This window comes from Phyllobates terribilis, unplaced genomic scaffold (assembly GCF_046119375.1).
Source record: "Phyllobates terribilis strain yellow unplaced genomic scaffold, ASM4611937v1 Scaffold_2__4_contigs__length_985480577, whole genome shotgun sequence".
Classification (NCBI taxonomy): Eukaryota; Metazoa; Chordata; class Amphibia; order Anura; family Dendrobatidae; genus Phyllobates; species Phyllobates terribilis.
This window is the reverse complement of record NW_027362762.1, coordinates 137,908,504-137,919,945: the sequence shown is the minus strand read 5'-3', so window position 1 is coordinate 137,919,945 and position 11,442 is coordinate 137,908,504.

Below are 11,442 nucleotides of genomic sequence, written 5' to 3'. Positions count from 1 at the left end.
CAAGTTCAAGTCGTACATAGGCGGAGACAGTGACACCAGTGCTGATTGGGCGTTGGCGTCACTTTTCACAACAACAGCATGGCAGCCCCGGGATCGCGAGTACCAACACCACGGGAACGGTGCCAGCATAGGAGGTGAATATAGCTTTTATTATTTTATTGGGGCCAAACATTTTGCTCAAGAAGGGGTTGTCCTTGTAGTGCTAGACAACACCTTTATGTTTCCACTACATGTTTCTTTCCTGTTTTTGAAGCCCGAGTGGTCCACACAAATTCACGGAGATATGTCCAATTTTGATCCTAGACTTGGATCTAACTTGCCAATTCAAGTCTATGGGTCCATGAAAAAGGTTGGACGGCAGAAACCATTCCAGATTTCATCTCACAGTGCTGTCAGCTCTCATTCTCCCTCCACACTAACTGCTATGAGATATGGAAGTGTTTATAATGACACATAACTCGACTCTGCTGTTTCTCTACACAGTAGCTGCAGAGATCAGTGAGGAGGGGAGGGCGTGTTCTTTTCTCCTCTGTGAGATGCTGCCTGCTTATAATTGGTCATCCTCATGCAGGGGAAGAAGTACATGCCCCAGAGACAAATCTCTGGTAACGTCCAGTTGAACTATAACATAAATTAGAACCTAAACTTTACAAGCTAATATCTCCACAAGGGAGAGGAGACCTTAAAAAATATGTTTTACTCATCTCTGCAGCCATTTTTCTATGGTGTGGCCAGTTTAACATGCACAAACTGGTGAAAAGTCCTCTTTAAAATAGGAACTGTACTTTAAACACACGTTGCATAAATCATAATTGTACAAGCTAATATAAGAAACTTTGTAATATATTTTATTAGAAAAATCTGCTTCCTTCCCCACTCATATGACACATCTTCCTCTCCCCCTGTCTCCTGAATTTACCATTTACTTTGAAAAAAAACATCTCAAATCCACTTTACACAGACAAAATAGACTGCTGGCTTACTATAGTGTCAGGTGGCATGGCCATTAATAATATATAGTAATATATTGAGAGGAGAGGGTGGAGGAGGAGAAAGGAACATTGTGAGGAAAGAGAAAGATATATAGAAAGATTGTGCTGAAGTTTGTAACATGTCTTTTACCTCCCTCCTGAGCTGGGTTCACATTTACACTGCTCAGTACAGCTGTGTAATTTCTTCTATGCTGCTACTGCTGTTCTCTATGTGATAGAAAAGGAATAAAGACCAAGAATGTTGTGCTCTGCTATATATAGGAGATATAATATCAATTTTTTGCTCCTCCCACCTGCTCAGAGTAGATGGCAAAACCCTACAGAGGGGAACATTGGTGAAAATGTAGGATACAAGTCATATAATGACCAGATATAGTGTTATTCCCCATATACACACAGAGGACAGATTTTTCTAAAAAGTTACTTGACAGTTTGGTTATCCTTTAGGCTGTGTGCCCACGATGCGTTTTTTAACCGTTTCCGCAGCGGCAAAAACTCTGCGGAAACGCTTAAAAAACGCATGGTAGAAGGCCTGCCATGTCCCCCAATGATAATCCGCATGTGCTGTGCACATGCTGCAGAAATTTCCGCTGTGGATTATCATTGCAGAAAAAAGCGCAACACTACCAATTATTTTGCGGAAGTGCTGCGTTTTTGCCGCCATTGACTTGCATTAGAACGCGCCAATTCCGAAAGACTGCATCTGTACTTGCGTAATTGGCGCGTTCTAATGTGCGGATGGTACCTGGGTGTAGAGGAGAGGAGAGTCTCCTCCGGACCCAGGTACCATTAAAAGCTGTTTTAAAAAAAGAATAAAATAAAAAATAAATATATACTTACCTTCTGGCGGCCTGCGGTGCGCTCCTCCTTGCTTCCCGGCACTTCCCGATGGAATGAAGGACCTGCGCTGACGTCAGAGTCATGTGACGGGTCACGCGACGCTGACGTCGGCAGATCCTTCACTCTACCGCAGCCGGCAGCCGGGACGGTGAAGCAGGACATCGGAGGGTAAGTATATATCTATTTTTTTATTTTTTGACATTCTCTCGGTCACACTATATAAATCCATGCCGTTTGCATGGATTTATATAGTGTGACCAAGTTGTCAAGCACTTTCCAAGTGATTCTAAAATCGCTTGGAAAACGCTTGATAACCCGCATGCGGAAATGCAAGTGAAGAACGCTTCACATCCGCATGTCCCTGGCAGGAAAAACGCATGTACAATCCGCATGCGTTTTTTCCAGCCAGGGAGATGCAGAAACGCTCAGGAAAAAATCCGAAGCATTTATACCACAATTTTTCCTTCCACTCAACTTTCCATTAATATACTTGGATACATTTCAGTAGGCCAACATTTAGGAATTTAAAATCATTTTTCAAGCTGTTGTCATAAAGTATTCTAATTTACTGAGATAATGACTTTTGTGTTTTCATTGGCTTTAAGCCATAATCATCAACATTAACAGAAATAAACACTTGAAATAGATCATTCTGTTTGTAATGACTCTATATAATATATGAGTTTCACTTTTTGTACTGAAGAACTGAAATAAATTAACTTTTTGATGATATTCTAATTTTGTGAGATGCACCTGTATGTGGCTGAGGGTGATGGTGTAAATACCTTATGCCTGGGCTCTCACAGATGGAAACTCTTTTTGATGCAATGCTCCAGACACCACTTGATAAATATGCAATTTGAATTATATGAGATAATATAAAATGAAGCTACCTTTCAGGGTGTTAAAATCTGGAATATTGTGATGTCTGTCTGCAAAATTATATTCCCACTAATTATAATTTCTAATACAGTTTAACCACATTACAGCCACAGCTCTTTTGCAAGGGTGGTGATATTTTAATGGCTAATGCTACATTAGATAGCAGACATCTTCACCATGTTCTTTTTAAAAGTGACCCCGTGGCAACCCACATATTCCCAGAAAATGGATGCGGATATATTAGCTCTTATGAAGATGTCCATTCTGACTTGTATTTCGGTATCTTCTAGTCCTTTTATAAATAAGAAGCATTTATTTTAATGAACTCAAGAGTAACACATGGCACTGGGCGTTCTGCCACACAATTTTGCTCACATTTATTTGCACAAATCTAATAATCTAAATGAATATCTATATTTTGTCTCTCTCAAAGCTCCAGTCTTGGTATACTTAAAGGGACGGTGTCACCCCCAAAATGCATTTTAAATGGGCAATACCTTGTTGTAGAGGACTTAGCCCCTATAACAACCATACTAGCACTGTACCTGTTACTGTTACAGTGCCTGAGAAAATAACTTTTAACTCATATGCAACTAAGGAGGCTTTGGTTCACCCTTGGCGTGGTCAAGAGTTTGGTGCACCGTTACACCTCTTAATTTGCATATTGGTCCCCTTCCTCACTTCTGATTGAATACAGCAGGATGTAAAGTATATAAACATTACACAGGGTATAGAGCAGTGTTTGTGTATAGAAATGCACATATCTTACTGAATACATAAAGATACAAAGGAGAGCTGTGATTGCAGGGAGAGCTCTGTATCAGCATGGACAGAAACAGTGTGAGCTCTGCTGAATTGAGTCCCGCCCACCCACACACCAAGCCCCTCCCAACCACAAGTTTTCAGAGCCAGGAACTCAGGGAAGAATTTGACAAAGCAAGATATTTAGTAAAATATTTATTTATGATTGTCAGCTTACATGAAAGGGACTCCTAAAGTAGTGGTCAACCCTTTTAATGAGGGGCAAGCAAGAATAAAATGCACCAAATTCATTAAGAAGCGCTCACCTCTTGTCGAATTAGGCATATTTTATCAGTGACGTGGTTAACATTTCTGGCTTAAACACCGCCACTGTTGATAAATTTCGCTAATAATTGTGGCCACACCCTAACTCCTCTCCAGCTCCACCCACTTTGGCGGAGCTGTTTGAAACTATCATGTACATGCCAAAAGTCATAAGATTTTTGCACGACTCTGCATTGCGTAACATTTTGCGACTTTTCAAAGTGTTTTATGCCATGTTTCTTTGGAGCCACAGTATATTGATAGGGGCTGCCCTAAACAATGTGCCCATTTAAATTCCTCGGTCTCCCCCAATGATATGTCCATGACTCGCCCCCTGGGCCGGGCTTTAGTGCGATGATGGGGGTAGTAGTGGCAACCCGATCCCGTGGCTCAGGGTGGTCAGACCAAATGCTGTGGCAGTCTATTTGTAGAGTTATGAATGTCCGACTATGCCACCCGTGGATTGCGGTCAGGAATGACCGCCGCTGCTAGGCAGACCGCTGGGGCTGATGTTGGTGTGCAGCACAGGGGTAGGATAACTCCCCACGGGAAGAGTGTAGCCTCAGGGCAGCATATGTGAATGCTGGGGGTGATAGTGCAGGCCGCAGTAATAAGAGTGCAGAGTCCTCTTCAAACAGTCGTCCAGTTCTCTCTAACCCTGCCCTCAGTTCCAGCTTTTATAGGGGCAGCCTGCTACCCCTACTGGCCTGGGACAGGAGGTGCTGTATGCTAATTGTCCCTGACCAGGGAACCTCCCTCCTGCTCTCAGACACAGCCTTTAATATTTGTGGCATCCAGGCCTGGGGTGACACATTCCCCCCTAGTAAATTTTAGTACTCCGGGACTAAACAGGAAACACAAATACAGGGTGTAAATACATGACCATAAACACAACAGGGAAGGAAATAACGAACAACATCACATATTGAGTTCTTTAGGTCACAGTGTGGTCTGTGACCGGGTGTCCATATCACCAACAAAAGGAGAGGGTCACAGTATGATCCGTGACCGGGTGTCCATTTCACCAACACAACGGGAGCCTTAACCAGGTGGGGGTCTGTCCTTGCCCCGAGTCCTTGACAGTCTTTATTCATTCCTTTGGTTAGGCTCCGAACATATTTACAAGGGAGTCCCGGTTACTCAAAGTTCATAACCTGTTAGTCCATATATCTAGAAAAACTAGGAAAACAGTATTAATAACCAGGGTACAAACATAAAACATTAAATATATACACTGTGCATTTAGATCTTCCAGCGAGCTGGTATTTGACCCCTAGTGCTCCGGGTTGACCTCCGTAACCCACTGTCTGGTGGTGGTCTAACCTGGCTTTCCCCACTAGTATTAAGGGTACAGCTACTAGCTGGGTTTACAGGCAGGGCAGGCAGCTGTCTGCGAGTTCTTTGGCTTACCGCAGGCATGGCAGGCTCACTGTCAGCAGAGGGTTGATTCTCCTGGGCTGCTGGCATGGGTTCTTCTGCCTCTGGGGCTGCTTGTTCTTCTTGTTCTTCTGTAGGCTCCTGCTGGGTAGGCTGAAGGAAGTGTAGGACGGGTACCACTATCGCGTCATTTATCCGAGTCCAGGTCCGGGGGAACTCTCCGAGAACTGTGCTGATCATTTCTTCCTTGTCCTCTGCGGGTTTAAGGTCATCTTGATCTTCACTTGGACTCTGTAGTTGCTCGGGGCACCGTTTTAGGTGGTCTCTGGAGATGGTGCTAGTGGTTTCTCCTCCATCCTTGGTAATCACACATACCATCGGGTTGTTGTGGTTGGACTGCAGTACTGTGTACGGGTCTCTCTCCCACTGGTCGTCTAGCTTGTGAAGCCTTCTCTTCCACTTCAGGACCTGCTCTCCAGGCTCCAGGGGACCAGCAGGGGCGTGTTGGTTGAAGAGCCTCTCTTGCTTTTCTCTCGCTTGAGGCAGACTCCTCTCCACACTCTCCTGTACCTTCTTGTACTGTAGCCGCCGTTCCGTATCCCAGTCCGCGTCTGGGGAGGTGTCCTCGGGTGTCAGGACTCCCATCTCCAGGTCTATCGGCAGCTTACCTGGTCTTGCTCGCATCAGGTAAGCCGGGGTGCAATTTGTAGCATTCACCGGGATATGGTTGTACAAGTCAATCAGGTCTGGCAGCTTCTCCGGCCACAGGCTGCGTTCTTCCAGGGGCAATGTCTTGAGGAGATCAATGACGATATTGTTCATTTTCTCACACAGCCCGTTGGTTTGTGGGTGGTAAGGCGTTGTCCGAATCTTCCTACAGCCGTAGAGGTTGCAGAACTCCTGGAATACTTCAGCCTCAAATGCTGGACCTTGATCTGTCAAGACATGTTCCGGATACCCGTGTGGACGGCAGAAGTGTTGCTGGAAAGCTCTGGCCGCTGTTTGGGCTGTCAGGTCTTTAACAGGAACCACCACCAGGAACCGGGAGTAATGGTCCACAATCGTGAGGGCATAGATGTAGCCGGGTCGGCTTGGAGCCAACTTGACATGGTCCAGAGCTACCAACTCAAGAGGCTGCCTGGTGACGATGGGCCTCAAGGGTGTCTTCTGGCTGGTACGGTCCTTCCTTCTGAGGTGGCATGGGCCGCAGTCCCTGCTCCACTTCTCTATGGCCCCTCTCATACCGATCCAGTAGAACCGCTCTCTCAGTAGGAACTCCAGTTTCTTCCACCCGAAGTGTCCCGCTCTGTCATGGAAGGCCTCCAGGACCATTGCTGCATCCCGTCTCGGGACCACTACCTGCCAGGTCAGCTCGTGCGTCCAGTGGTTGACAAGCCTTCTGCACAGCTTACCTTCGTAGAGGAATAGCCTGTTTTTCTCCTTCCATAACTGCTTGGCTTCCTCTGGAGTGTCCGGGCCAGGGCTAGCGTCTGCCTGGGTTAACATGTCTTTCACCAGGCGAACTGCAGGGTCACTATCTTGCGTTTCAGCCCAGCCGTGGTGGGGTAAGGGGTTGAACATGACGGTGGTTAGGTCTTTGTCTCTTACCCGGTGAGAATACTGAGTGGCCCCATACCGGTGGAACGCAGGGAGCTCTACTTTCTCCAGCTCTTCTGAGTCTTCTTCTCCTTCGGGTAGGTGGGGCATTCTTGATAGAGTGTCTGCGTTGGTTCTGCCTGCCCGGTATTTGATTGTGAAGTCATAATTTGATAGCCGGGCCATCCACCGCTGTTCTAGGGCACCTAGTCTTGCATTGTCCAGGTGTGTCAGCGGGTTGTTGTCCGTGTACACAGTGAACTTTGCGGAGGCCAAGTAATGCTTAAACCGTTCTGTGACGGCCCACACCACTGTCAAGAATTCTAGCTTGAAGGAGCTGTAATTCTCCGGGTTTCTTTCAGTGGGCCTCAGCTTCCGGCTGGCGTACGCGATCACCTTTTCTCGGCCCTGTTGGTTCTGTGACAGTACGGCTCCCAGCCCCACATTGCTGGCGTCTGTGTGGAGGATGAAAGGCTGTCCATAATCGGGGTAGGCCAGGATCTCGTCCCCCATGAGGGCCATCTTCAACTGGCGGAAGGACTCTACTTCCGGCTTGTCCCACTTGAAGGGTGGCTTTTGGCTTCTGGTCTTGGATTGCCCTATCAGGAGGTCCTGTATAGGGGCTGCCATCTTAGTGAACCCGGGGATGAACCTTCGGTAGTAGCCTACCAACCCGAGGAACTGCCTCACTTCTTTGATGTTTGAGGGGCTTGGCCAGTTCTTGATTACTGTGACCTTGTCGGGGTCAGGGGCTACTCCTTGTGCACTCACCACGTGTCCTAGGTACTGTACCTTCGGTTTTAAAAGGTGACACTTTGAGGGTTTCACCTTCAGGCCATAGCCTGCCAGGGCTTCGAACACCTCGGCCAGGTGCTTTAGATGGTCCTCGTAAGTCTTCGAATAGACAATCACGTCGTCCAGGTAAAGTAGGACCATCTCAAAGTTTCGGTGCCCTAGACAGCATTCCATCAGCCTCTGGAAGGCCCCTGGTATGTCGCAGAGCCCGAAGGGCATACAGTTGAATTTTCTCAATCCCATAGGGGTGGTGAAGGCGGTCTTCTCCTTGTCAGCCTCTGCCACAGGAACCTGCCAGTACCCGCTAGTAAGGTCCAAAGTAGAGAAGAAATTAGCTGATTTTAGAGCTGCTAAAGACTCCTCTATCCTAGGCAGGGCCGGCGTCAGCACCCGGCGCACCCGGGCAAATGCCGGGGCCCTGAGCAGGCAGAGGGGCCCACTGGCGGTCGCGCACCCCGCTGGGCTATGGGCGGAGGAGAGCGGTGTCAGCGCCCGCCCTTCTCCGCCGCTTGCTCAGGGCCCCGGCAGCTGGATACTTACCTCTCCCCGTGCCTCTGCAGATCAGCTGTCTTCCTGCTCTGCGCTCCCTGTGACGCCTCAGGTCAGAGGGCGCGGTGACGTCTTTACACCGCGCCCTCCCCTGAGCCGTCACAGGGAGCGCTGAGCGGGAAGACGCCGACAACGCTGGAGTTCGGACCCGAGCAGCAGGCAGCAGGTAGCAGGTGAGGAGAAGGGAGGTGAGTATTTGATTTTTTTTTTTTTTAATGTATGGAGGCATGGGGCAGTATAAAGAGAAGGGGGGGATGGCATCCTCCATGGAGCATTATAAAGAGAGGGGGGGGCATCCTGCATGGGGCATTATAAAGAGAGGGGGAGGGCATCCTGCATGGGGAATTATAAAGAGAGGGGGGGCATCCTGCATGGGGCATTATAAAGAGGGGGGGGTGACATCCTGCATGGGGCATTATAAGGTGGGGAACAGCCTGCATGGGGCATTATAAAGGGGGGGCAGCCTGCATAGTGCATTATGTGGGGGGGAACAGCCTGCATGGAGCATTATAAGTGGGGGGCAGCCTGTATGGGGCATTATGTGGGGGTAACAGCCTGCATGGAGCATTAAAAGGGGGGGGGGCCTGTATGGGGCATTATGTGGGGGGTAACAGCCTGCATGGAGCATTATAAGGGGGGGACAGCCTGTATGGGGCATTATGTGGGGGGTAACAGCCTGCATGCAGCATTATATGGGGGCCAGTATCCTGTATGGAGCGTTATAAGGGGACCGGTATCCTGTATGGAGCGTTATATGGGGGCCAGTATCCTGTATGGAGTTTTATAAGGGGACCAGTATCCTGTATGGAGCGTTATATGGGGGCCAGTAGCCTGTATGGAGCTTTATAAGGGGACCAGTATCCTGTATGGAGCCTTATATGGGGGCCAGTATTCCGTATGGAGCCTTATATGGGGGCCAGTATTCCGTATGGAGCCTTATATGGGGGCCAGTATTCCGTATGGAGCCTTATATGGGGGCCAGTATTCCGTATGGGGCCTTATATGGGGGCCAGTATTCCGTATGGGGCCTTATATGGGGGCCAGTATTCCGTATGGAGCCTTATATGGGGGCTAGTATTCCGTATGGGGCCTTATATGGGGGCCAGTATTCCGTATGGGGCCTTATATGGGGGCCAGTATTCCGTATGGAGCCTTATATGGGGGCCAGTATTCCGTATGGAGCCTTATATGGGGGTCAGTATTCCGTATGGAGCCTTATATGGGGGCCAGTATTCCGTATGGGGCCTTATATGGGGGCCAGTATTCCGTATGAAGCCTTATATGGGGGCCAGTATTCTGTATGGAGTTTTATAAGGGGACCAGTATCCTGTATGGAGCGTTATATGGGGGCCAGTAGCCTGTATGGAGCTTTATAAGGGGACCAGTATCCTGTATGGAGCCTTATATGGGGGCCAGTATTCCGTATGGAGCCTTATATGGGGGCCAGTATTCCGTATGGAGCCTTATATGGGGGCCAGTATTCCGTATGGAGCCTTATATGGGGGCCAGTATTCCGTATGGGGCCTTATATGGGGGCCAGTATTCCGTATGGGGCCTTATATGGGGGCCAGTATTCCGTATGGAGCCTTATATGGGGGCTAGTATTCCGTATGGGGCCTTATATGGGGGCCAGTATTCCGTATGGGGCCTTATATGGGGGCCAGTATTCCGTATGGGGCCTTATATGGGGGCCAGTATTCCGTATGAAGCCTTATATGGGGGCCAGTATTCTGTATGGAGCCTTATATGGGGGCCTGCATTCTGTGTGGAGCGATTCACCCGTTTCTGAGCTATTGTGGAATTTACAATAGATATCACTCATGTAATGTAAGAAGTGAAATCTTTGCATTGTACTATATATATATATATATATATATATATATATATATATATATATATATATATATATATATATATAATATATATATTTCTCCGCCGTATCTCTGCATCATGAATCGTGGTATGTGTTAAAGGGGCCCACTGAGACTCTTTCGCCCGGGGCCCAGAAAAACCTGGAGCCGGCCCTGATCCTAGGTAATGGATACGCGTCTTTATGGGTGATACGATTGATTTGTCTATAATCCACGCACATTCTCATGGTACCGTCTTTCTTTTTTACCAGAACCAAGGGGGCTGCCCAGGGGCTACAGCTGTCTCTAATGACCCCGCCTTCTTTCATTTCTCTCAGCATGCCCTTTGCGTTCTGACAATGTGCAGGGGGTACAGGTCTGTGTCTCTCTTTTATTGGTGGGTGGCTCCCCGTGGGGATGTGATGTTCTACCCCTTTCACCCTGCCGAAGTCTAGCGGGTGCTTACTAAAGATTCTCTCGTACTCCTGAACCACCCGGTAGACTCCTTGTTTTTGGTGCGAGGGAGTGGAGTCAGCACCCACGTGGAGTTTCTGGCACCAGTCCTCCTTGTGTTTCTGGGAGCCATTATCCTCCACCGGTGGAGATGGAGGCAAGGGTTCCACGACCCAGATAGCTTTGTGCTCGACGGCAAACAATTTGGCTAGTGTAGCGTACCGGGGCAAGTGTACTTCCCTTTCCCCGATGTTTAAGATCCGGACGGGCACCCTTCCATGGCGGACATCAACCACCCCCCGGGCTGTCAAAATGGTGGGCCTGCTGTCTGAGTACACGGGTTCTACCATGGCTTGGTAGTCTCTCCCTCTTAACCCGATTGCAGTCCGACACCAGATCATCATTTCACTTTTGGGAGGCATGGCAATGGGGAACGAGTCGCTCATCCTCACACTACCGATCTCACCACCAGACAGTACTACCTGTTGCCGTCTCATCAGGGCTCTTATATCTTTCTGGGGGACCCTCTGTTGGCTGGAGCTCGCATTCATCGCCACCTGCTGCAAAATCACAATTACTTCTGAAAGACAGTTTTCAATCACATTAGTACCCAAGGTTATTTTAGGGTGACTTTCACGACGGTCAATGTCCACAATGATCACTCCCTGTGCCGGCAGTTCAACCTTACCAATCTTGATGGTCATCTCTCTGAACCCCACCTGCGGCACGGGTTGGCCATTGCTGGCGATGATGCTTAAGTCATCGTCTGGATAGCGGGTTATGTCAGCGTCACTCCAGTACCGCTTGAAAAGTACGTAGGGGATGGTAGTCACTTGAGACCCGGTGTCCAGCAGTGCACTCATGGGGATACTGTCCAGCACTACGGGTAAGACCGGGTGTCCCCCCACGTACTTATCGCGCCAATTAGACGGGCCTGATGAGCTTATGCCTGGGGGTTGGCCCTCTGCCCCAGGTCGGACCCATTTAAAGTACAGTACCTGGCTATGTGTCCTGGCTGGCTGCAACGGTGGCAAATCGGCTGT